The sequence below is a fragment of the Pan troglodytes genome, chromosome 11 (assembly GCF_028858775.2).
Source record: "Pan troglodytes isolate AG18354 chromosome 11, NHGRI_mPanTro3-v2.0_pri, whole genome shotgun sequence".
Taxonomy (NCBI): Eukaryota; Metazoa; Chordata; class Mammalia; order Primates; family Hominidae; genus Pan; species Pan troglodytes.
In genome coordinates, this window is record NC_072409.2 from 106,202,298 (window position 1) to 106,226,448 (window position 24,151).

Genomic DNA, 24,151 nt, shown 5'->3' on the forward strand with positions numbered 1-24,151 from the left:
AGTACAGAGGACATAGAAGTAATAAAAAGTAAATAAAAGTAATAAGACATAGAAGATTATTACCATACTATCTTTATATGCACCAAGTTCAGAAAACACAGCAACCCACTATTTTACAGCAGTGAACCAGTGATTCACTGATGAATGATGGAAAGAATATATCCCAGGAAAATCTTGCTTGGACCACCCTTGCTGAGATGCCATTCAGTTCATGCCATTTTTCTGGATTCCAAGAGCTGTGATCTCCACGTGATCTAATTCTTCTGTCATAAGCTTAATCACAACATTGCATGGACAATGACTCAGAGGAAATCCACCTGTTTATACATTCCTTTCTCAAAGAGTGTTTTTGAAACTTTCCGGCCATACTGCTAAGTTTAGAAATTTGTAAAAATGGTAGACTCAGGCCAGGTGCAGTGGCTCACGTCTCTAATCCCAGCACTTTGGGAGGCCGAGGCAGGTAGATCACCTGAGGTCAGGAGTTTGAGACCAGCCCGGCCAAAATGGTGAAACCCTGTCTCTACTAAAAATACACACAAAAAAATTAGCCAGGTGTGGTGGTGGGCACCTGTAATCCCAGCTACTCTGGAGGCTGAGGCAGGAGAATTGTGTCAACCTGCGAGACGAAGGTTGCAGTGAGCTGAGATGGTGCCATTGAACTCCAGCCTGGGCGAAAAGAGTGAAACTCCATCTCAGGGAGAAAAAAAAAAAAAAAGAAAAGATTCAGTCACCAGGTATAATCTGAGGCACCATTTTTCCCCAAATAGTATATTCAAAGCAATTTAATTTTCAGCCCCAGTTTTGTGACGAATGTGGATTCTGTCTTGTAGCATGGCTCACACACTCTATTGTGAGCAGATATATAAAGTTCTGTGCTGCACGAGTTGCTGCCATGAACTCTAGAAATGGAGATGCTGAAACCTGTGCAACATGTTTTCTTGGGAGGGTTCCTCTTTTAGCCCCGTATTTATTTCATATCGGAAATCATGAGCCTGGACAGAAGCTGCTGATAGTCCTGAAATGTGCATGCCCAGGTGGTCTGCCAAGCCCAATACCTCTGTCAGTAGCTCCTGCTCAGAGTGCTTCTTCCCTCTTTTCCAGGCTTTGAAAAACTTGTATTCTTTTAGGGACATCAGAAACTTCTTTATTTCTACAATACATTTCTCTCTAGCAGTGGAGCTTGACCCCGGTATTCTATTTCCTGCTATAGTTTCCTTACAGATTTCTAGGAGGCTCAGGTGAATTTTTAACTGTTTAACATGTTAAACGTTTCCTAACACCTACAGGGCTACTACTGTTTGCAGATTCAGAATGTACTGTTTCCTTTTTATTCAACTTTGCTTTGCAGTCCAGGAATTCATATGCTTGTCTATATTTCGTCTTATGACAGTTAAAAAATAAATGAGTACTGCATCTGCCAAAAAAAAAAGAAAAAACTTTTCAAGCACATCTTGTCTATCTTCACACCCTGAAGTAAAAAACTGTGACCCAAGATGTACCTTCCTACAGAGCGTGTGAGCTAGCGCTGGATTCAGTATATTATTGCCTGCTGGGTTCTTGTTTACTGTGTTTCATCTTTTCTATGCCTTATTTCACTTCTCATCCAACTTCTCAGAATCCCTAACGGCTAAGCAACACTCATATCCCAATTTGTTATAAATTATGCCAATTTAGTGAATATCGACTCACAATATTTACTTGAAACAATTTTAAGAATTCTATATTGGTCTTTTTGGCAATTTTCCTCTCAATTACAGAAGTTCAGATGCCATGTGGTCTGATTATCTAAGTACTGAACAGGTGGTTCCTCATTGTGCTAATTACTCTATCTGCAGATTTGCTCCCCTGATAGATTTTTAGATAGTTTTCTCCAAAAGAGTTGAGTCTCTGAGACTGTCTCCTTTCTTTGGTTATATTTATTGGGCACAAGTAACTTTCCGATCTAGTAATAATTAAAACCTCTTCTCTTTTTTTCTGAAACCCTTCTAAGAAGTTTGTCCTGGGCATGTCATCTCTTTTATTTTATATGTGCTTAGCTTACCCTTTAAGATCACAACATACCTCTTAAGAATAATCTTTTTCTTCTTCTAGATCAAGCTGTCTTTATTGGTTCTTTCATAATTTCATTCTCTTGGGCAGACTGAAGTAAATTTTTTTAAGCATTGCAGATTTTCTCTTGGGTTTCCTGAGGAAACTTGGTTTCTCATACTAGAGTACTCATATAAAATCTTATTTCATTTGCAAAGTTAATTGAGTTCTTTGTTTCCCCATCCCAAGCAACGAAGATGACATTGTTTTAAATAAGAAGGGCCACCATTTTGTTTAATGTGTTTATTATTAAAGCCTATTATACTGTGATTTCAGTTGTTCTCTTGTTCTAGAGACAACTTATGCTATAACTAAGTGGGGCGGGGGGTGCAAACTGAACTGACACATCATCCATGTGAATAAAAAAGTTGGTCTTTTTTACAGTTTTCTTACCTTAAATCAGTTGAGAGAAACAAAACCTGGGAGAGCTATTCTAGCATTTAGCTACCTTACTATATACTATATGAAAAGCACTGTGATGGAGTCAGGGAACACACTTTAGAAACTGAAATATGTCCTGTGTAGCTAGAGTACAGTGAGGAAAACAAAATTGAGGCCAGAAACGTAGGCAAAGGGCTAGAGTCTACAAGGTTATCTAGACTGTGACAAGGATCATGAGCAATAAGGCACTTTCTGCTCTTGAGTTCAGAATCTTCAGAAAGTTTGTACAGGGGAACGAAATAGTTAAATTTTTTTTTGAGGAATTGCAATATGTAAATGGATAAAAATCATGGGAACACAGCTGAAGGAAACATTCATTTGCCGTGCCACGATGGTGATAAAGAGAGGGAAATTTAACAGGGTGATGTTTTCCAAATTTTAATTTCATAGTCTGAGTCATTTTGGTGGAAGAAAGAGAAAGGAAAACTTCTTTGTGCTACTTGCCTCTCTGGTGGGACTGAAGCCTTCATTTCACTTCTAGGAAGCAGCTTAACAAAAAAAGTAGTCAGAATTACTGAATTTTTCCTCGAAAATAAGTTCATATTTAGCATAGTCCACAGCATTTAAGGCTATTTTGTTTCCCCATTGCATTGAAACAACAGCCACACAATCTATTTCATGTTATAAAAATTGCACAAGAAAAAGTAGAGACATGATAAACTATAGTGCTTTAAAAATATCTGAATTTTGAGTTTTTTCTTCTGGTTAACTATTTTTATAATTATAATTTTTAATAATTAAGTTACTTTTCGTGTTTAAAGTATTTTAGCAGTCCACTTTTTTGAAGACATTAAAAATGTTTCAATCGAAATCACTAATTTGCTCTACATGGATTTGAATTAGCTTGTTGATTATGGAAATGAGATTCAAGAAAATGCTTTCTATTGATTCCTGATGTATAGATAATATTCCAGGGCAGCATTAGAACTACATGCAAATGATATACTCAAGCACATATTTTTAGTTGTAAAATTGTTGGTATTATTAAAATTGCTGGAGGGCTCACATAAAAGCTGTGTGATGAATTAGATTATGATGTGGATTATATTAATAGTATTTATCTAGCACTTACTAATTATCAAGCATACTAGGCTAGGAGATTTATATTCTTTTTCTGTTCTTCATTAATTTGTTTACTCTTTTACTCTTTTATTCAACATACATATACTTGAAGATATATTTATGTATATGTATATTTCACAAAGTGTTTGTGACAGTAGCATTTTTCTTCCAAGCAGAATTTAGGTAGTGTTCACTTATGTCATTAGAGAAGTCATTGCTACAATAGCAAAGGTTATGGGTATTGAAATAGAAACCTTATGCAAATATAAATTAGAGATATTTGAACTAAATTGAGGTAAGTTCTGTAAGCTCACTGTGGAAAATGTATCACTGGTCATTAAATTCTCAAACTCAGTCTTGCAGAGTAAAATAACTAACAAAATTGGTAACAATATATGCAGTCCTCAACATCTACATGCAAGGTGTATAAAACCCATTTGTTTTTACTTAAATTGTTTGCCTCAATTGCAGCCACTCTACTCTAAAACGACTCATTTCCCTCCAAAGGAAAGGTAAAATGTGTATTTCCAATTAGAAGACTTGTAGATAATTGCATGAATCTCCTTGACGATATATCGTTGATTATGACTTGTTTGGGAAGTGTGATCATTTGGAAGATTGAATTAAATCTCCTCAAGTGAGTTAAAATTCCTATCGAAAATGGTGGTAATAAGTATTCATGCAAGAAAATTCCTAGGCTTAAAGAAACGCTGTTAAGTTGAAGAAGTATATGTAAAAGTCTTACAAATAGAATGACGTCATCAAGATGCTGCCCACTCAGATGCATTATGTAGAACATATACATGTTAGGATATAGGAGGTGTAGGTTATTTAATGTCACTGTTTCTATAAGTAGAGAGGCTACAATGTATAGATTTATCGGATCAATTAGCCTGCATATTTTCTTCTTGGATAAAAATTCAAGACCTTATAGAGAGTCAAATAGAAATCATCGAACCCACCTTTAATTTTTTGGAGGGAAATTTATACAGTCAGTATAAATTGTGTGTGTGTGTGTGTGTGTGTGTGTGTGTGTGTGTGTATAGAATGAGTTTTTGCTATGAAGAAGTAAGATTTGGAGTATGGGGTGCCAAAGGAGTGTTTTCATTTCTTCTTCTGTCTTAACATGACAGTTAAAGGTCATGCCTTTGGAAAAGGAAGAGGGTGTGGATTGTGAACAGGTAGTGTCAAGAACTAGGTCATGATTTATGGTACCAGAGAAATGGGCCCTTAGGGAGGTCAGATGGCCCATGAAGTCCAGGATTATCTAATATTAAGCCCTCACTTAAGTACAAGCGCTGACCTAGGTGCCTTCATAGGAACAACTTATTTAATCCTTATAACATTCCTGAGCTAGGTAATTAGATCTAGGCATTAAGATCTTCTGTTTATATATAAGAAAACTGAAGGTTAGGCAAATTATCCAAATTAATACATCTAAAAAGCAGTAAAGTCAGAACACAAACTCTTGACATTTTGGTTCCAGCCCTCTTGGACTCATAACATGGCTACCTCCCTCCAAAGGATCTGAAATATGCATTTGGCATGTGACTTTACATTTATATAAAATTGTTTTATTTATGAATGCATTTTTATCATTCATACATATTTTATAAACACTGTCTGAGAGCCTTTGGCTCATGAGCCATTGCAGGGGGATGTAGAGAGAAGGTAAGGCTATGTGGGAACAGAGTATCCCAAAAAGCATAACTGAAAGGACAAGATAAATTATATAAATAAGAATGTAAAAATACACATCATTTGGAGTAATTGGTATGACATAGAAGTACAGTTATGCCTATTAATTATTAGAAAGGAAGACACTAAAGAAGGATAGTAACAGTGTAATTGATTTTAGGTCTCTCTATGCCAGTATAATGAGTATGCATACCAACAACAAAAAAACAAAACCTTGAGATGTTAGCAATAGTAGTTGGATTTAATCCCACAGATATGTCATTTGAATTACATATCTTGGTCAAAAGAAGCTAGCAGAGGAAGGAAAGAGTTGATATTTATAACAGGTGTGTCTAAGTGGAGACACTAAGGTCTAGGTATAAAAGTCTTGTGTTACATATTTGAGATGAAAGAAGGAACATACCATGTTTTTTGTAAATCTGCCAGGTTTTTTTTTAAGGTTGATAAAGAATATGGCTCAGGCTCTCTGATGACCTCAAAGTTTTAGCATAACATGTTCCATAACAAGAGCTACCTTTCCTTAACCCATATCCTCATTCTCAAAAGGTATGAATAATACCCTTTTCTTCCTTTCTTCATCAAAATTACAAAAAAGAAAATCATACATTCAATTACAATTATATTTCTATAAATTACCATTTATTACTGAATACATGATGCTTCTAATTTGAGTATTCTGCATACATTTCTCTACGAAAGGTGAAAGTGAAGGTCACATTTCTTTTTACATGCTCTTGGAATGCGCTGAAGAACATTCCATCTTGCTGACCATCTTGTTCTTGGTCCCCATCATACATGCTCCTTCCTTGCACGTCTCTTTCTTAAGTTTCTCAGCCAATTTTACTAATTTAATTTGAACAGACACTTCTCAAAAGAAGACATTTATGCAGCCAACAAATGTATGGAAAAAGCTCATCATCACTGGTCATTAGGGAAATGCAAATCAAAACCACAATGAGATACCATTTCACACTAGTTAGAATGGTGAATATTAAAAACACTGTTGGTGGGAGTCTAAATTAGTTCAACCATTGTTGAAGACAGTGTGGCTATTCCTCAAAGATCTAGAACCGGAAATACCACCTGACCCAACAATTGCATTACTAGGTATATACCCAAAGGATTATAAATCATTCTACTATAAAGACACATGCTCATGTATGTTTATTGCAGCACTGTTCACGATAGCAAAGACTTGGAACCAACCCAAATGCCCATCAATGATAGACTGGATAAAGAAAATGTGGTACATATACACCATGGAATACTATGCAGCCATAAAAAAGAATGAGTTCATGTCATTTGCAGGGACATGGATGAAGCTGGAAATCATCATTCTCAGCAAACTAACACAGGAAAAGAAAACCAAACACTGCATATTCTCACTCATAGGTGGGAACTGAATAATGAGAATACACCAACACAGGGAGGCGAACATCACACACTGGGGCCTGTCAGGGTTTGGGGGACTATGGGAGGGATAGCATTAGGAGAAATACCTAATGTAGATGATGGGTTGATGGGTGCAGCAAACCACCATGGCACATATATACCTATGTAACAAACCTGCCCGTTCTGCACATGTATCCCGGAACTTATAAGTATAATCATAATTTTTTAAAAAAGCCAACTCAAACGTTTCTGGATTTTTGTTGTTGTTAACTTGTAAAGTTCATAAAAATAAAAGTTAAACATACTACTGCTTGTAAAAAAAATTCTATTTTTGAAATTTCATTGATTGCCTGTGTATCTATTATTGGTCATTAATTCTGTGTCCTTCTTTTCTCCCATGTTTCTTCTATCACTAAAGTACTAATAGATTCTGAATGTGTACCTCTAATTTGTAAAATTCTCCTGAGCCACAGATTTACATGTACAGATTTCAGAACTATGTACCCAGAAAAAGCTATAGCGTTTTCAAACTCAATACATTTACATTTTACTTTATATTCCTCTACTACTTCCTCACATTGGTTTGTTTTAGTGAAGGATATCATCACCCGGTTGCCCAAAATCTTCTTTGCCCTATCTTCAAATTGCCAGTTACCAAAGTCTTTCCATTATCAAGTCTTTCAAATCTCGTCTGAAATTCTAGTTTCCAATGTTGGGTTATATCTATTTCCACCATGAACCTCAGACTTCAGCCACATAGAATATACTACCATCTATGTTGTTGAATATGGTATTTTCTCTGTTTAGAATATGTATTCACTCCAGTCAAAGCATTCGTTGACTTTCCTTGGAAGAGCTGGTAGCTTCCACTAGTGAGTTTACAGCCCGAGAATTTACTTTAACATGTAATACTTTCCACTAAAATTATTTGTTATTGTATTGAGAAAAAACAATGAAAATACTAGTATGGTTCTATTAATTTCAAACCAAACCTACTTAGAAAGAAAAGTGGTTTTAGAGGCCAGGTGCGGTGGCTCAGGCCTGTAATCCCAGCACTTTGAAAGGGAGCCAAGGCAGGCAGATCACGAGGGCAGGAGATCCAGACCATCCTGGCTAACACGGTGAAACCCCGTCTCTACTAAAAATACACAAAAAAAATTAGCCGGGCGTGGTGGCGGGCGCCTATAGTCCCAGCTACTCGGGAGGCTAAAGCAGGAGAATGGCATGAACCCGGGAGGCGGAGTTTGCAGTGAGCCCAGATTGCGCCACTGCACTCTAGCCTGGGCGACAGAGCGAGACTCCATCTCCAAAAAAAAAAAAAAAAAAAAAAAAAAAAATTGTAGTTTTAGAGATAAAATGGAACAACTTCGTAATAGTATCTGTTGAACAAAAGACTATGAATATTTCAAATGTTTATATATTAATGGCTAATATGCATAACAAGGAAAAATGATGGAGCTTACAGGGAAAGAAAGATGAATCCCAAATCATGGTGGGATATGACAACATGCATCTTCTAATATTTGAATAAACCACAAGATCAACACATTTAAGGTAATTTATGTATATAATTTTACAATATAATTTTAAGTACATATAGAGCATTCATAAAAAATGACCAGATGCTGAATCATAAAGCAAGTTTCAATACATTCAGAGGATTGAGATTACATAGAGTAAGTGCTTTGTGTACAAATTAATATGAGGTAGAAAATCTTCAGATATTAGGACATTTAAAACATAGATATTTTTGGAATTAAGAAAACGCAACTTGAAAATATTTAGAAATGAATATAAATTAAAATGCTGTTTCAAAATGAAAGCCAGTAGTACAAGTGAAACCTGTAATTTACACACACACATATATATGTAAAGAAAAAGGCAGAAAAATAATATAAGTATCTATCTCAACAAGTTAGGAAGGACCCAGCACATATATCTCAAATACAAAAGAAGATAAATAATAAATATCAGAAGGTAATATAATGGAAAATATTATATATTGTACTGCATACAGCAGAGGGGATCAACAAAACCACAACTGGCTTTTCTTAAAATAAACTGATGAAAGTGACAGTGATGCAACTTGCCAAGTAAAAAAAATAGAGGATTCAAGAAAAGCTAATGTCAGTTAAATCACTATAAACCCTGATGATATTAAAAGGATGTTGAGAGGATGTTAGAAATTACTTTTCTAAAAACATAGAATTTTGAATAAAATTTCTAGAAAAATACAACTTAGCAAAGATGAGAAGAGCAAGAAAAAGACACTCTAAGTAATTATGTAACTATTTAAGTAACGGACAACAAAAAAACCCTTTATTGTAAACATTCTTATGGAAGTGCGCTTTCTTATTATGATATAAAAATATCTAGCAAACGCTTACAACTAATATCACACTTAGTAGCAGTGGTTCCTTTTGAGATAAAGACAAGGATGCCCAGTATCACCACTTCTATTCAGTGTTGTATTGGTGGTCTTGGTAAATGCGTGAATGCAAAATGTATACATGCATATACACGTGAATTCGTGCATACACACATGCATACCTTTTTAGTAAAGTTAAAGGATTTGAATGGACTAGATAAAACTATTATTGTGTGAGTATGGATAGTAAATTGAAAGGAATGTACCAGATTATTAATTTTAATATATGATTTTTTATTGAGGTTCCTCACTAAGAAATCAAATGCATTTGTATATACAAGTAATATAAAAATATCATGTCTGGTAACATAAAAATATCAAATCAGAATGCATCTACTGAAAGATGTAAAGCTATATGTAGAAAATTCTACATTATTGGGATAAAATAATACCATAGAGTGAAAGGCAACACAAAATAGGAGGAAATATTTGCAAATCACATATCTAATAAAGTATTGAGATCACTTAGAACTCAACAATAAAAAGACAACCCAATTTAAAAGTGAGCACAGAGGTCAGGTGTGGTGGTTCAGGCCTGTAATCCCAGCATTTTGTGAGGCCGAGGAAGGCAGATCACTTGAGGTCAGGAGTTCGAGACCAGCCTGGCCAACGTGGTGAAACCCCATCTCTACTAAAAATACAAAAATTAGTCAGGCGTGGTGGTGGCATGTGCCTGTAATCACAGCAGGAGGCTGGGACGGGAGAATCACTTGAACCCGGGAAACAGAGGTTGCAGTGAGCCAAGATCGCACTGCTGCTCACTAACCTGGGTGAAAGAGCAAGACTGCATCTCAAAAAAAAAAAAAAAAAGTGAGCGAGTGAAGAATTTTAATACATATTTCTCCAAAGAAGATTAAAAAATGGGCAATAACCATATGAAAAAAAGTTCAACATTATCAGTCATTAGGGAGACAAACATTAAAACTACAGTGAGATCCATCACAGTCCATCATATAGCTATGATTTTTTGTTGTTGTTGTTTGAATTTTTGTTTTTATTATACTTTAAGTTTTAGGGTACATGTGCACAACGTGCAGGTTTGTTACATATGTATACATGTGCCATGTTGGTGTGCTGCACCCGTTAACTCGCCATTTAACATTACGTATATCTCCTAATGCTATCCCTCCCCCATCCCCCCACCCCACAACAGGCCCCGGTGTGTGATGTTCCCCTTCCTGTGTCCATGTGTTCTCATTGTTCAATTCCCACTTATGAGTGAGAACATGCGGTGTTTGATTTTTTTAATACAATAGAAAATAAGTATTAGCAAGGATATGGAGAAACTGTAAACCTTATGCCTTGCTAGTGGAAATGTGAAATGATGCAGTTGCTGTGGAAGACAGTTTGGCAGTTCATCAAACACATAGAATTATCAGATGACCCTGAAATTCCTAAGTATATACCCAAGAGGACTGTAAACAAATGTTCACACAAGAAAACACATATAGGAATGTTCATAGCATTGTTATTCATAATAGGAAAAAAATGAAAACCTAAATGTCCTTCAGCTGGTGAATAAACAATATGTGGTATATCCATTGAATGAAATATTTTTTAGCAACAAAAGGAATAAAGTACTATTATATGCTACAGTATAAATGGACTTTAATAATATTTTAAATTAAGCCAGACACAAAAGTTCACATGTTGTGTGATTCCATTTATATGAAGTATACAGAATAGGCAAATCCAGACAGACAATAGATTAGCAGTTATCAGGGGAAGAAGATACAAGACAATCAGATATTGGCTGCTAATAGGTACTATATAGGGTTTTCTTTTAAGGTGTTAGAAACATTCTGGAATTAGTAGTTATCTTTGCACAAACTGAACATACTGAAAAAACAATTGTATAATTTTAAATAGTAAACATTATGTAAATTATATCAATATAGTAAAAAGTCAACACACTCATATTGAAAGAAAGGGTAGAAAAATCTCTACCAGCTATCAAAGCATATTATTAGGCATATTGTGTAAGACAGTACAATATAGACAAATTGTTCAGTGGAACACACAAATGTCTAGAAACAGAGCCAAGCATCCATGGGTACTGAATTCATGAGTAATATTGTAGAGCAGTTTGAAAATGTCATATTTTCAATAAATTTTGCTGGACCAATTTGGAAAAATAATGAAATTTTACCCCAACTCAAAATGTAAATTTCAGGTAGATTTTTGGATTAGACGTGAAAGGCAAAGTAATCATAACATAAAAAGATTTTTAGAAGCAAATACAGATGTGTATATATGATTATTTTATGTAATAAACAGGACACATAAGTAAAGATGATTCAATAGGACTGCATTAAAATTAACAATAGGTGTTCAACGTAAGAAACAATAAGTGAGTAAAAAAGGAAGCCATGGAGTAGGGAACAGATTTTCACAATATATAACCAACAAAGGACTCGCATCTAGAATACATAAAGCACTTCTGTGAATCGATAAGGAAAGACTACCCATATAAAATGCGTAAAAATAACTTAAAAAAACCTTCTGAGATGAATACATATGTGTATGACTAATAAACATATGAAAATGCACTAAAATTTGTTATGAAGAAAATGTAAATGAAAAGTACAGAAATATTCCACTAAATAGTAAACTGATAGCTAAAATTAAGCAGAAAAGAAATATTTTCTGGGAAAAGTGCAACAATGGCAATTCTCGTAACACTATTTAAATTATTTGCTAAAGTAGAACATAGGCATATTTTCTGACCCAGTAATGTCACTCTTAACAAAGGATGCTTATGGTAGGGTAATTCTTAATAACTCCAAAATGGAAACAATCCACATATCTGCCAATAGTGGATTGAATATGTAAATTGTGGAATATTTATCCAATGGAATACTATAAGAGTAATGAAAACTAACTGCAGTTATGAGCAACAAGATGAATGAATCTCATAAATAAGATTTTAAAGGAAAGGAAATAAACAGAGAGAGAGATGTAGTACATGATTCCAAGTAGATAAAGTTTAAAACTTAAGTTAGAACCATAGGCTGGACAAAAAATCCAGATACTTTGACAAATACAGATAATTAATAGTTTACCGAGATTACAGTGTACAATATATTCAATGACATCCTATGATATGTTCAAGGTGTTCTCCCTCACTGGTAACACACAGTCAAATGACTTGAAAAATTGTGATGAACATGAGACATTAATGCAGCGTGATTACAAATCTCTGCACATGTATCTTTGTATATACATATACACTTACCCAGTGTGACAGAACAAGCCACAGGCTTCTATGTAGTGGGTAACCTCAAGGTGTTTATCTGTGTAATAATTACATGAGCATTGACTTTGTGATAATTTATTGAGCTGTATACATTTCTATTTTTGCAAATCTTTTGTGGTTTATAACGCACCGCCAAGAAATAACTTAAAATATGAGAATAAAAGGATGTATCAGATTATTTTCTTAGGTCATTAATAGAAGTAAGATCCACGGACAAAGGTTTCTAAGAGATAGATCATCCATTTTACATCTTTGAAGCCAGGCTAGAGAATTCAGTAAGCTCTCTAATAATATGACAAGATCCATTACTTACTCTTCAAAAGTGAAGCATTGATCTTCTCAAATGATTTTAGACACTTGAGAAGGAATATTAATAGCTTCCTTCTGGATGATTTGTTACCAATTAGTGGTCCAGCATTATGGAGATTATTCTGGCCCAACAGAAATAACCTAATTTAAATTTTCTGACAGTAAGATGCAGACACATATTCATATGCACATATGAAACCTTACACAATAGTGTCAACTCCTTTCACACTTACCGTGTTCTCCATTCTCTTTCAAAGAAAGACATGTGTTTTTCAAATGTGTAGTTTCAAACTCGATTCCCAAGACAAAAGGAAAAGGCTACCATCAAATGTTTAAAGAATAATCTCCTTTATTTTATAATAATAGTGGTTAGAAGTTCAATATTTCTGCTCAAACACAGAAGCAGGCAGGCATATTTGCAAAAGGCCTCACAATGTTTGCCATTTTCTTTATACAAGACAACATTTATAAAACCTTTGCATCCCATGGCAGGTGCTGGGTCTCCTCTTGGGAATTTGTGCTGTTCAGATATTGCCTTTCATTTGAACTTCAAACACCTTTAAAAAATAGAGGCTGCATTTTAGTATCATTTAAAAATTAAAAGCCTTTTATCTTTGTCATTATAATATCTTTCATGGTTTTACTTTTCAAAAATAAATCAAAGCCAGAACTAATTATTGTCATAGCCAGCAAAAACCTGAAAAATGGGAAAAGTCTTTTAAAATGAAACTTTGGTCTGCTTCTCCCATAAAAACATTAAATTTATGTACTAATTATTAGAGAATTTCTAGTGCATTTAATAATAATCTCCCTTCTTTGAGAACTTAAAGAATTAACCAAATAATTATCGTCACCTAAATAATTGGAAAAAATATTTTCTAGAGCTAGAATGTTTCCTTTTTTCCTTTGTTTTAATGGCACAATGTAAGTTAAACACTTCAGTTTAAGTTAAAGACACATTTTCATCTACAGAAATTATGTCCTAAAGTGTTTATTCAGCCTGCAGTACTTGTAAATAGAATAATATTGTAGAATTATAGCATTTTATTGTCTATTTTTTCTGAAACAAAAACTCTTATTTTCTGTCTTTCCTCTGTTTTGCTTTTTATCAGGCTTGGACTCCTGGATCTTCTGGTAACTTCAAAAATCTGGTGAGATATTTTTTTCTTTGGGACTCTCAGTCTTCTGATATTTTTATTTTGTTTGTCACTATTCCTTGGAGTATGTTTTTATTTCTGTGTTAGGCTTAATCCTTAAAAAAAAATCTCCCCTCATTTCCATCTTCTGAGTTTGAATCTCATAAGTCCAGTTACATCTTAACCAATATTAGACAATATGGTAAGTCCAGATACTTCTTGGAGATTCAACTTCGTGGGTTAGGAGAACATTCCAAACAGAGGGAGCATTTGTTTCTTAAGGAAATTAAATCCCCACTGAAAGAGTTTGTGATGGGACAGAGGATTATACGGTAAAATGTGGAAAATTTTTCTTTAAAAATAGATCAAATGCAGAAGCAAGATAAAAACCAAAGATGAGCTGACACAAAAATTGGGTGTTTAAAAGTTTTTCAGTAGTACAATGCTGAGAGTATAATTTACATGTTGTAAAGCTAGAAACACACTGAACACACTGATCTTTTCCACATGGAAACTCTTAAAATCCTTGCAACATTTTCCTGGGACATGCATTACAGGGATGATAAAGCTGTATTGGTTGAGATAGGAGGTTTTCTGTGAAGTTGTATATTTTTCCAAACAGCAGCTTTGTATTCATGTTTGAATCCACCCAGTCTTTTTTCTTCAAATATTATTGAAATACTGCTCGCTATCAAATTCATACATTGGGATCCTACCATGTTCTGAGTGTATACAAGATTATCAAACATTTTATCTCATTTAATACTATGAAGAAATCTCTAGCTTAGATACGTGTGTAGACTGGATGTCCCAACTCATCTGACGCAGTGACCCTTTCCATAATACTGAACCAAGAATGAGATTCTAACTTGATGGACTGCAGAAATACAGTCTTGTACTCCATTATTTAGTAATAACTGGGTATTGCTGGATGGGAGTGGGAGAGCAGTGAAGGTCCAGTATCTCCTTGCTGTTGTTCATTATCTTTCTAAAACCAAATGCTTTCAGGATTTCTCAGTATGTTATAATCATTTCATTTCCATGCGGGTTTCATCCTTCAAGTTCACACTTCCCACCAAACAGTATCACATTTGATAGTAAACTGTCATGTTGAACAAACGTTACTGAAGACTTGAGGTTAAAGAGAATTATTGCACACAAACAGAAAACTTAAAGTTGTATATCAGATCTCATCACTAAGAAAGCCACTGAATGATGCCTTTCCCATAGAGATGTATACTTTGTCTTTCTCCATCATCAGGGCACCATGAACCACTGGGGTCTGCATCCCTCCCAGAAGAATACACTTGGACATATTTCTCTCTGTCTTATTCCTTATATTTGAGTCCTGCAAGATACGTGAAGAATAAGTTGACATTAAAATATTCTGTCATAACTTTAACCAGCCCACAGCGAAGGCAAGCTTCTGTTTATTGCGAGACTAGTTTAGCCTTTCATTGTGCAGGCTTTTATTAGGCCTGAGTAGAATTTTGCATTACCTTTGGAGAGTGGTAAATAGAAATTTCTGCCAAACAAATACCTATTCACAATGATGAATTCAGTCCTACATATTTAACCATAAATATGAACAAAAGGAACTTGAAATTATATTTTTTCTTAGTAATTTTTTTTTTGGAAACAAGGTTTCACTGTGTTGCCCATGCTGGCCTCCTGGGTTCAAGAAATCCTCCTACCTCAGCCTCCAGAATCGCTGAGACGACAGAGCCACACCACGGTCCCTGGCTGCCTTAATGATTTTTAAAAGTATTCATCAAAGTATTAGTCAATATTTAGCCGCAAAATGAGGATGAGGGTTAGCCTTCCATCTCCCTCAGCACTTTCTGCAAATGGAAAGCTTTGCTTAAGCATTTCTTGAGGAACTGGGGTCTTTTAGGTAGCACAAATTTTGCCTCCCCATTTCCATCATAACAAATCCTACAGGTCCTCTATACTTTTTCCATCCTAAAGCTGTCCTTAGTTGCAAAAGTTGGATCTGGACCCTCCTCCTGTAATTGTCCTTTTGCCTAAATTCCATCATTTTTCATTTAAATAGTCAGTATGAATTTCCAATTCTGGATGGCCAAAATGATCTTTTGGGTGGTCCTCTATCTTCTAATGTATCTTATTTCAAATCCATTCTTAATATACTACCAGGTGATGGATTCTAAAACACTTATTCTCCTGCTTGTTTGTTTGTTTGTTTTTTAATGTGACCTTTGTGGGAAAATGTATGAGTTTTTTTTCCCTAGTTTGATACACAAGTTATACAATTAAGTATTGCCACAGTTATCCAAAAGCAATCTTTCTTCAGTACATACCAGAAATCTCAAAGCTAATAAGGTTGTTCAGTTTTCTCCCTTCACAAGCCCCACCATCACTATTTCTGCTTCTGTGACCAGCATGATCAGTGTGTCTGCTCGTATCCCCGTTTCCTATTCATTCCTCAAGGCCAAATTCAAGTCCCACTTTCTCCTGGAAGTCTTCATTGTTTTAAATATTGTAGTTTGATTCCCCCTTTCCTTGAACTCTTTGTTTTTAAGATCACAAAGCATAGCACTTTACCTTACACTGTCGCATGCTCTAAGGTTCTTGTGTTGTGTGCATGTTTTCTACTCAGCAATTCTGCAAGTTTGCTAAATGAGGAAACAATGTCATCTTGTTCTCTTTACTGCAGCATACCTAACACATTGCTCTATGTTTAGTAGTTCCTCAATATTTTCAATTAACTAACTTATTTAGGATTTCACCTTTACTTAAAAAATAACCTTACTGTGTCCAAGTGTTCTCATTGTTCAATTCCCACCCATGAGTGAGAACATGCGGTGTTTGGTTTTTTGTCCTTGTGATAGTTTGCTAAGATGTTTTCCAGCTTCATCCATGTCCCTACAAAGGACAGGAACTCATCCTTTTTTATGGCTGCATTGTGGGGTGTAGGGAGGGGGGAGGGATAGCATTAGGAGATATACCTAATGTAAATGACGAGTTAATGGGTGCAGCATACCAACATGGCACATGTATACATCCATAACAAACCTGCACATTGTGCACATGTACCCTAGAACTTAAAGTATAATTTAAAAAAACTTTAAATTTCCATTTCTAGAATTGCTTGCTTCTAGTTATCATTTTGAAAGAAAACAATGCTGTGAATGTGAAGGATGGTTAATAATATTTGAAAAACATTCTGAATTATCATGATACACTCTACAAAATTGAATGCCATTTGAGAGAAATGAAAATAAATGTAAAATTAAAACCAGAGTACTATTGAAATACAAATGATAATATGCAAACTTAGATTCCAAATTAAATACATTAAAAATACTCCATTAAATTATGATATAATTCTCAAGTTAAAAAAATATTTACTCTGGAACTAAATACCAGCAGTAAAAATTTACTTCAAAGTAAAGAACTGACACTTCCTACATAGCAGGTAAAATATTTACAGAAAATCTTATTGCAGCATTTTTTCACTTAAATAAGGTAATGTGTTTAATGTTTACGAATCACTGAATTTTGTATCTGTGTGTGTAGTTCTGGCAATTTGTTCCAATTCATGTATTTTATTTTCTGCACCTGGATTTTGGACCTTTTAAGAGGTCAAAATAATAACGTAAGCACAATGATGTCCACTCAAAGAGAATTTGAATTTTCAAGCTTTCACCGTTTGTCAGGTGCAATGCTAGGTGCTTTATCTGTGTATTCTCATTTCATGCTTCCAGTCTCACTTTGTAAAGGGCATTTTAATATCACTTTAGAGATGAGACTAATGATCAGAGAGCTTAATTAGTTCATCTACAGTCTCATACTTAATGAATCAAGATGCCGAGATTTCAGTCTATCCTTTGGACTCTAAAGACTATATATACTGAGATACTATTATCCTAGTAAGTTTTTAATAAAACCCAATTCTACATATATTTGAGTAATAACCCTGATCTGGAGCCCTTAGGAAAGTTTATACATAGATAGTTAAAACAAGATTTTATCTTTTGTACTTATATAGTTATTGAGAAAAATTCAGAGATAGTTACTTTAAATCCAAGGGAAAATAAATTGTCACAGCCCATGCCCCAATTTTGGATCTGTGTATACATATCTTTTATACCTGTAAAACCATGTCATTAATAAGTGAAGCAAAATCTATAGAAACCCACTTAATCCTTCTGCAGTCACACAATGATGATTAATGGCTGTTTCATTTCCTCATTAGTGTTCTCAGTTTTCTAATGCAAATTTTATGCAAGTTTGGCCATCCTGAATTTTTTTTAACAGTATTACAGGTAACTTGCAAATTAAATTCATGTGCTTAGCATTAGTCATACAATATCTTTCAAATAATACAAATTAATTCAAATGTAGTATTGTATTTTCCAAGAATTGAATGCTATTTCCATCTAGAGAGTTTAAAAAGTGTATTTCTTTTATATGAATCAAAAATATTCTGATGTTTTATCTACAAGATACTCTCCCCTCAAAAATTAAATGTTTTGTGTTAAGATGATGTTACTTTTTTCAAGGTTGTTATGTTATGTATTTAAATTATAGAGAACAAACCAAACATATATACCAATCTCACAGTTTTGACTTTTTAAGCATATAGTATATGATAATGCTTTGCACATTTTAACATTACACACAGTTATTAAAGTTGTTATTACTGCTAGTATGCTATCCTGATGTAAATTTATGTCATGATATGAACATAAATCATGTGTTCCCTGACCAAAGGAAGGAATCATACTCTCATGAATTTACTAATATGTTCGTTCTCTCACAATTTTGTTGTTGTTGTTGTTGCAAACCATTTGATAGGGATTGGGTAATATAAAAAGGATATGACATGACCCCAAATTCAAGGACCTTAATTTTATGTTTCCTGTATAATTAGGTGCTTTTATTTATCATTTTTAAAAAAGTTATTTAAAATTATGAGCATTTGCTTTAAGCCTTTTATTCCCTTTAGCTTGCTGGGATAGCAGGTTATTAGAAATCATAAAGATGGTGAGAGAGATACTATTAGTGTGCATTAATATCTGGGTTTCTTTCTTTAGTGACCATATGGGAAATCATATTTTCCTTCCACCTTGCAGTTAGGTGGGGTCATAGGATTACTTCTGGCCAAGGGAAAATGGAAGTAAAGTATATCACTTCTGTGCAGAGGAGATAAAAATCCTCTATGTGCATTTTCAGTCTTTCTCTTCCTCTGCAAAGGAGATTGTAGAGGAGGCATGCATTTGAGACAGTAGAGCCACAAGACTGAATCTTCCTAATCCCTGAGTCACCTGATGGAGGACAGCTGCAGTGAAGATACTCCCAGTTTCACAGCTAACTTATCCGAACAACAGATGAATTCTGTTTTCGTAAGCAACTGAGTTGCATTTTATTTTTGTTTTGTTTGTTACAGCAGCATAAAGCCCGCCCAAACTACTCAAACGGAAATGGGAGCTATTATGTTTGGGTATTTCTGAAATCTAGAGCCATGTTTCCAAAGACATATTTTGACAATTTTATTTTAGACTTTGAAATAATTCTCTCCTGACTTTTACCAAATAACCTGCAGTACCATTTACTTGTGTGGCAAAGCAGGCAACTTAGGCCTCCAAAATAGAAGACTTGGGATAAATAGTACTACAAATTTTAATAAAAATCAACTATGAATCACTTAACAAATGTCACTAGATAAACTAAAAAAAACATGAAATAGGAAAAAATCTACAAGATACATATCTACACTCAAAATGGTCTACTTTCTAATAGGAAAATGGACAGCATTCTTTTAATAATAGTTGAAGTTCTTTAATCTTAACTGTCATTAAGCAACAATCCATATTAAAGACCATCTAACAACAATTTCTAAATTAAAGGAACCACTGTATCTTAGATAATTTTATTTTGATGTGGTGCCCAAAGTTTACTATGTTCAACTCTTGCCTTAGTTTCTGGAATGACCTGAATCACCACCTGCTTCCTATGTCTTTGGCTCTTTTTACCTTTTAGAGTGGAAGTCTCCCTCTGCTATTTCATTTTTACTTTTTAGGATCCATAGTAATTTAAATGCCACCAACATGCCAACTAGCATCATTCATGTCTACAACAGCTAATTAGTTAAACTTCTTTTCTTCACACATAGGACTAGAGATCAAAAATAATTGTATACAATTACCTGGAATTAAAAGGATTTCAATTTATCACTAAGGAAGGAGACACAACAAATTATGACTCATAAAGTATTTTGTGTCAATCACTAATAGCCTCTAAAATATTCATGGGACATGTATTAGTTTGTTTTCACTCTGCAGATAAAGACATACCAGAGACTGGGTAATTTATAGCGAAAAAGAGGTTTAATGGGCTCACAGTTCCAGGTGGCTGGGGGAGTCTCACAATCATGGCAGAAGGTGAAAGGCACATCTTACATGGTGGTAGGCAAGAGAGAATGGGAGCCAAGCAAAAACAGGAAACCCCTTATAAAGCGGTCAGATCGCATGAGACTTATTCACTACCACAAGAACTGTATGGGGGAAACTGCCCCCATGATTCAATTGCCTCCCATGGGTCCCTCTCACAACACATGGGAATTATGGGAGCTACAATTCAAGATGGGATTTGACTGAGAACACAGCCAAATCATATCAGGACATTAAAATCTACCTCTATAAAGTTTATTCAATGTGTAAGAATCAGAATTCCTACATGTGGAGTTCAACCCAACTTGAGAGGTTACATACCTACGATAGCTTTCATTCACTGAGTATCAGCTTGCTTTTCACCTAATTTCACCATCAGGATAGCATTCATTAAACATTCACAAGACGGCAAGTTTCATTTCAGAAGGACTACCAGTGTTTAAACATGTTTCTTTGGCATTAAGCAAAAATTACATTATATTCATAATTGCCCCTCAGAGTAGCATAGGACTTATGCATTTGTTAACACTCCAAGGAATTGACACTAAGAGTGTTAATAATTGGACTACATGGAAGAGTGTTCACTTAGTGGGAAGTTAAACTATCTACTTTTTTATTTTAGCCTCTCATCTGACATAAAATATTTATAAATGCTTTTATGATGATATTTTCATTTAATTTAATTTTGAGACAGGGTCTCACTCTGGTTATCCAGGCTAGAGTGCAGTGGTGCGATCTTGGCTCATTGCACCCTTGACATCCCAGGCTCAGGTGATCCTCCTGCCTCAACTTCTGAGTAGCTGGGATTATAGGCTTGTGCCATCACGCCTGGCTAACTTTTTGTATTTTTAGTAGAAATGGGGTTTCAGTATGTTGCCCAAGCTGGTCTTGAATTCCTGGACAATTCACCTGCCTCAGCCACCCAGAATGCCAGAATTATAGGTGTGAGCCACCACGCCCAGCCAAGAATAATTTATATAGTGATTCTAATAAGTCTGACATTATCTATCATATTGCTAATACATTGAAAGAACGTTTTGTGGTTAATTAAGCACACATTTGCTGTATGATTTCTTGCCTCCTGTCCTAAATCAAGCAGTTCTTCTCCAGGTGTTCACCAAAATATAAATACTATCCTATAGTTCTTCCCTAATTTCAAAAGCTCTCTGCTTATTATTCTCTGTTTGTTATTGTACATACTTTTTAACAAAACCTTGGGTACTCAGAACACTGTACTTATTATTTAACAAGTATTATGTGTTCTTGATACAGAACATTCTACAATTTACAGCTGACACTCCTGTCCATTTTTCATTCTCCTCCCTTATTTGTAATAAGAGAATATTTCCACTTTGCCTGAGCCTGTGTACCATTCTTGCTATACAAACTCTAATGTCAAAGAAAGATGTAAGCCTTGAAAAGTTATCCACAAACATGTTGAGACATACGAAAATGTCTTTTCACATATTATTTCTATTTTCTAGTTGATGCTGAATTGGCTTACCATTTTTGCAAATGAGAAATAGTGGAAGATGATTGAGATTCCTGAAATGAAATATTACACAATAATTTTAACTGTTTAACATTTAAACTAAAATGGTTTAAAAAATCATGCTTAAAGAATAACATAGCATCTTCCTAAAGCACTGAACAATGGTAAGTGCTAGGGCTGTTAGGCAGGCTTTAAGGGAATGAGGTTATGCTAATATGGAGTATAGACAAATAATTTTACACTGTCCTGCCTATGGCCACCTACCTCTGAATGGGAATCCCACTTTATCTTCATTTCTTACTTCTGAGATACCCCTTACAGCCTGGGAAGGTGTATGATTTGGACGTGTGGAAGACAGTTAAATGCTTGGAATGTGTGCATGCCAATGTCAGTGTTATGCGGATATCCGATAGTGAAGTTTTTTTTGGTGTAGGATGGAATGGAGTTAACCGAGGAGGTTCTGAGACAGATCCTAATAGAAGATTAATTATGGGATAACATTTTCTTGGTATTATAGCAATGTCAATGTTCTGTTTAATAGATGTACAAGTTGTCCGTAAAAAACAATGAGAAATTTCTTATTTTTCTACTTAAATTCTAACAAATCAAATTAATACTGCTTCAAATGTTCATAGCCATGTAGTTACTGTATTACCCCTAACGCTGGCTTGGTTGGGATTTGTCTTGTCTTTTACATGATTGTCCTGAAGTCATCTGCTTCCCTAAACAATGCGTACTGCTGGGAAAGAGAGAGAGAATGAAACATCCAATGATTAGAGACATAGCCAAGTTTTGTTGTGAGGGCTATCTTGAAAGAAGAATTCTCTTGTTAAGAAAAAATGTCCTGCAGTTCCCTAAGGTATAATAATTTGGCACTAATTTTCACAAAAATATTTGTCACCACAGAAAACTTCTCAAATGTTTATTCTTCTTGAAGAAAAATAAACATACACATTTGTTTCTTTCTACAAACATGTAGTTGAATAATTACAAATAATGTCAATCTGGAAATGAAATTCAAGAAACCAGAATATGAGACAAAAATGGAATGGAGATAAGGAGAACCAACTTATTAAGCAAGCCCTGAATGTAGACAGAGGAAGTGCTCAGATAAAGTGCTTATGTGGTTAGAGCTTCAGTGCCTTTTCTCTTAGCCTTTATTAGTCCATTTTCACACTCTTGATAAAGACATAAGCTGAGAATGGGAAGAAAAAGACGTTTAATGGACTTATGGTTCCACGTAGCTGGGGAGGCCTTACAATAATGGTGGAAGGCAAGGAGGAGTGAGTTATGTCTTTTACATGGATGGCAGCAGGCAAAAAAAAAGCTTGTGCAGGGAAACTCCCATTTTTAATACCGTCAGATCTCATGAGACTTATTCACTATCATGGGAACAGCATGGGAAAGACTTGCCCCCATGATTCAGTTATCTCTCACCAGATCCTTCCCAGAACCTGAGGGAATTTTAGGAGCTACAAGATGAGATTTGACTGGGGACACAGAACCAAACCATATCACCTTTGAAGCAAAAGAGGATGTGTTAAGGACACTCTGACTAACCTACCCCAGATATTTTACCAGCTCTCCCCACTTATGCAGTCTGAAATCTTCCTGTTTCCCTCTTGATAATGTGGGTGACAAAGTAGGGAATGCAGGAAGGGACACCAAATAACCTCTGCGAGTCTCCCAAAGCCAGGTAGTGTTCTGACCACTCCTCTGCCATTGATCTTCATTGTACTGTAGCTTAGTAATCAGAGGACCGTTTGGAAGTTAGTTTGCCTAGGCTCAAATCCCAGCTATATCACTTGTTACCTGCATGAACTTGGGTGAGTTATTTAATGTCTATGTACCTCCATTTCCTCCACTGTAAATGGGGATACCTTAAAGAGCAGTTGTAAAGATATTACATGCAACTTTTGTAGTGCTTACAACAATATCAGGCAAGAAGTGTTGTCTATCATTTTTATCACCTTCATCCTTTACATTTTGATCTAATGCTTTCTTCAACTGGATCAGAAATACTTTCCAAGCATTCTGTGACTTTCTTTCATCCACTTAAGGATCTGTTAATATACAGTAAAGACCTCACAGTTGAATATAGTTGGCTGCTCTATACAGGATTTAATTATGGGAGTAAGGCTATCCAAGCCTTACTACCTCAATATATATTCATATGTACATCAGGTTATTTCCATTCTGGGAAAGAAATTACAAGTGATGTAACTCTGGCAAAGGCCTATTAAGCACACAACTTCAACACTATGTTTATTGAGTTGAGCTTTGAGAGATTATAAACACCCTTAAAAGCATTTAATCTGTAACTGTGGTGTTTCCTTGAATGACTATTTCAATTATTGACCTAAGATAAAAGATATATCTCAAACTTTGGATGCAACCTTTAAAAAAGAGCAGGTACATTGAAACAGAGACAACTTT

The 24,151-nt window shown here is 34.9% G+C and overlaps 1 protein-coding gene across 35 annotated transcripts in view; it reads left to right on the top strand.

The window, feature by feature from the left end:
• PTPRD (protein tyrosine phosphatase receptor type D) overlaps positions 1–24,151 on the top strand; it is a 2,309,829-nt gene that overhangs the window by 864,601 nt on the left and 1,421,077 nt on the right. For all 35 annotated transcript variants that reach the window (XM_054658683.2, XM_054658684.2, XM_054658676.2 and 32 more), the window contains one exon: positions 13,787–13,825. The gene's annotated coding sequence lies outside the window, so the exon portion shown is untranslated. The remainder of the gene's footprint in view (positions 1–13,786; positions 13,826–24,151) is intronic.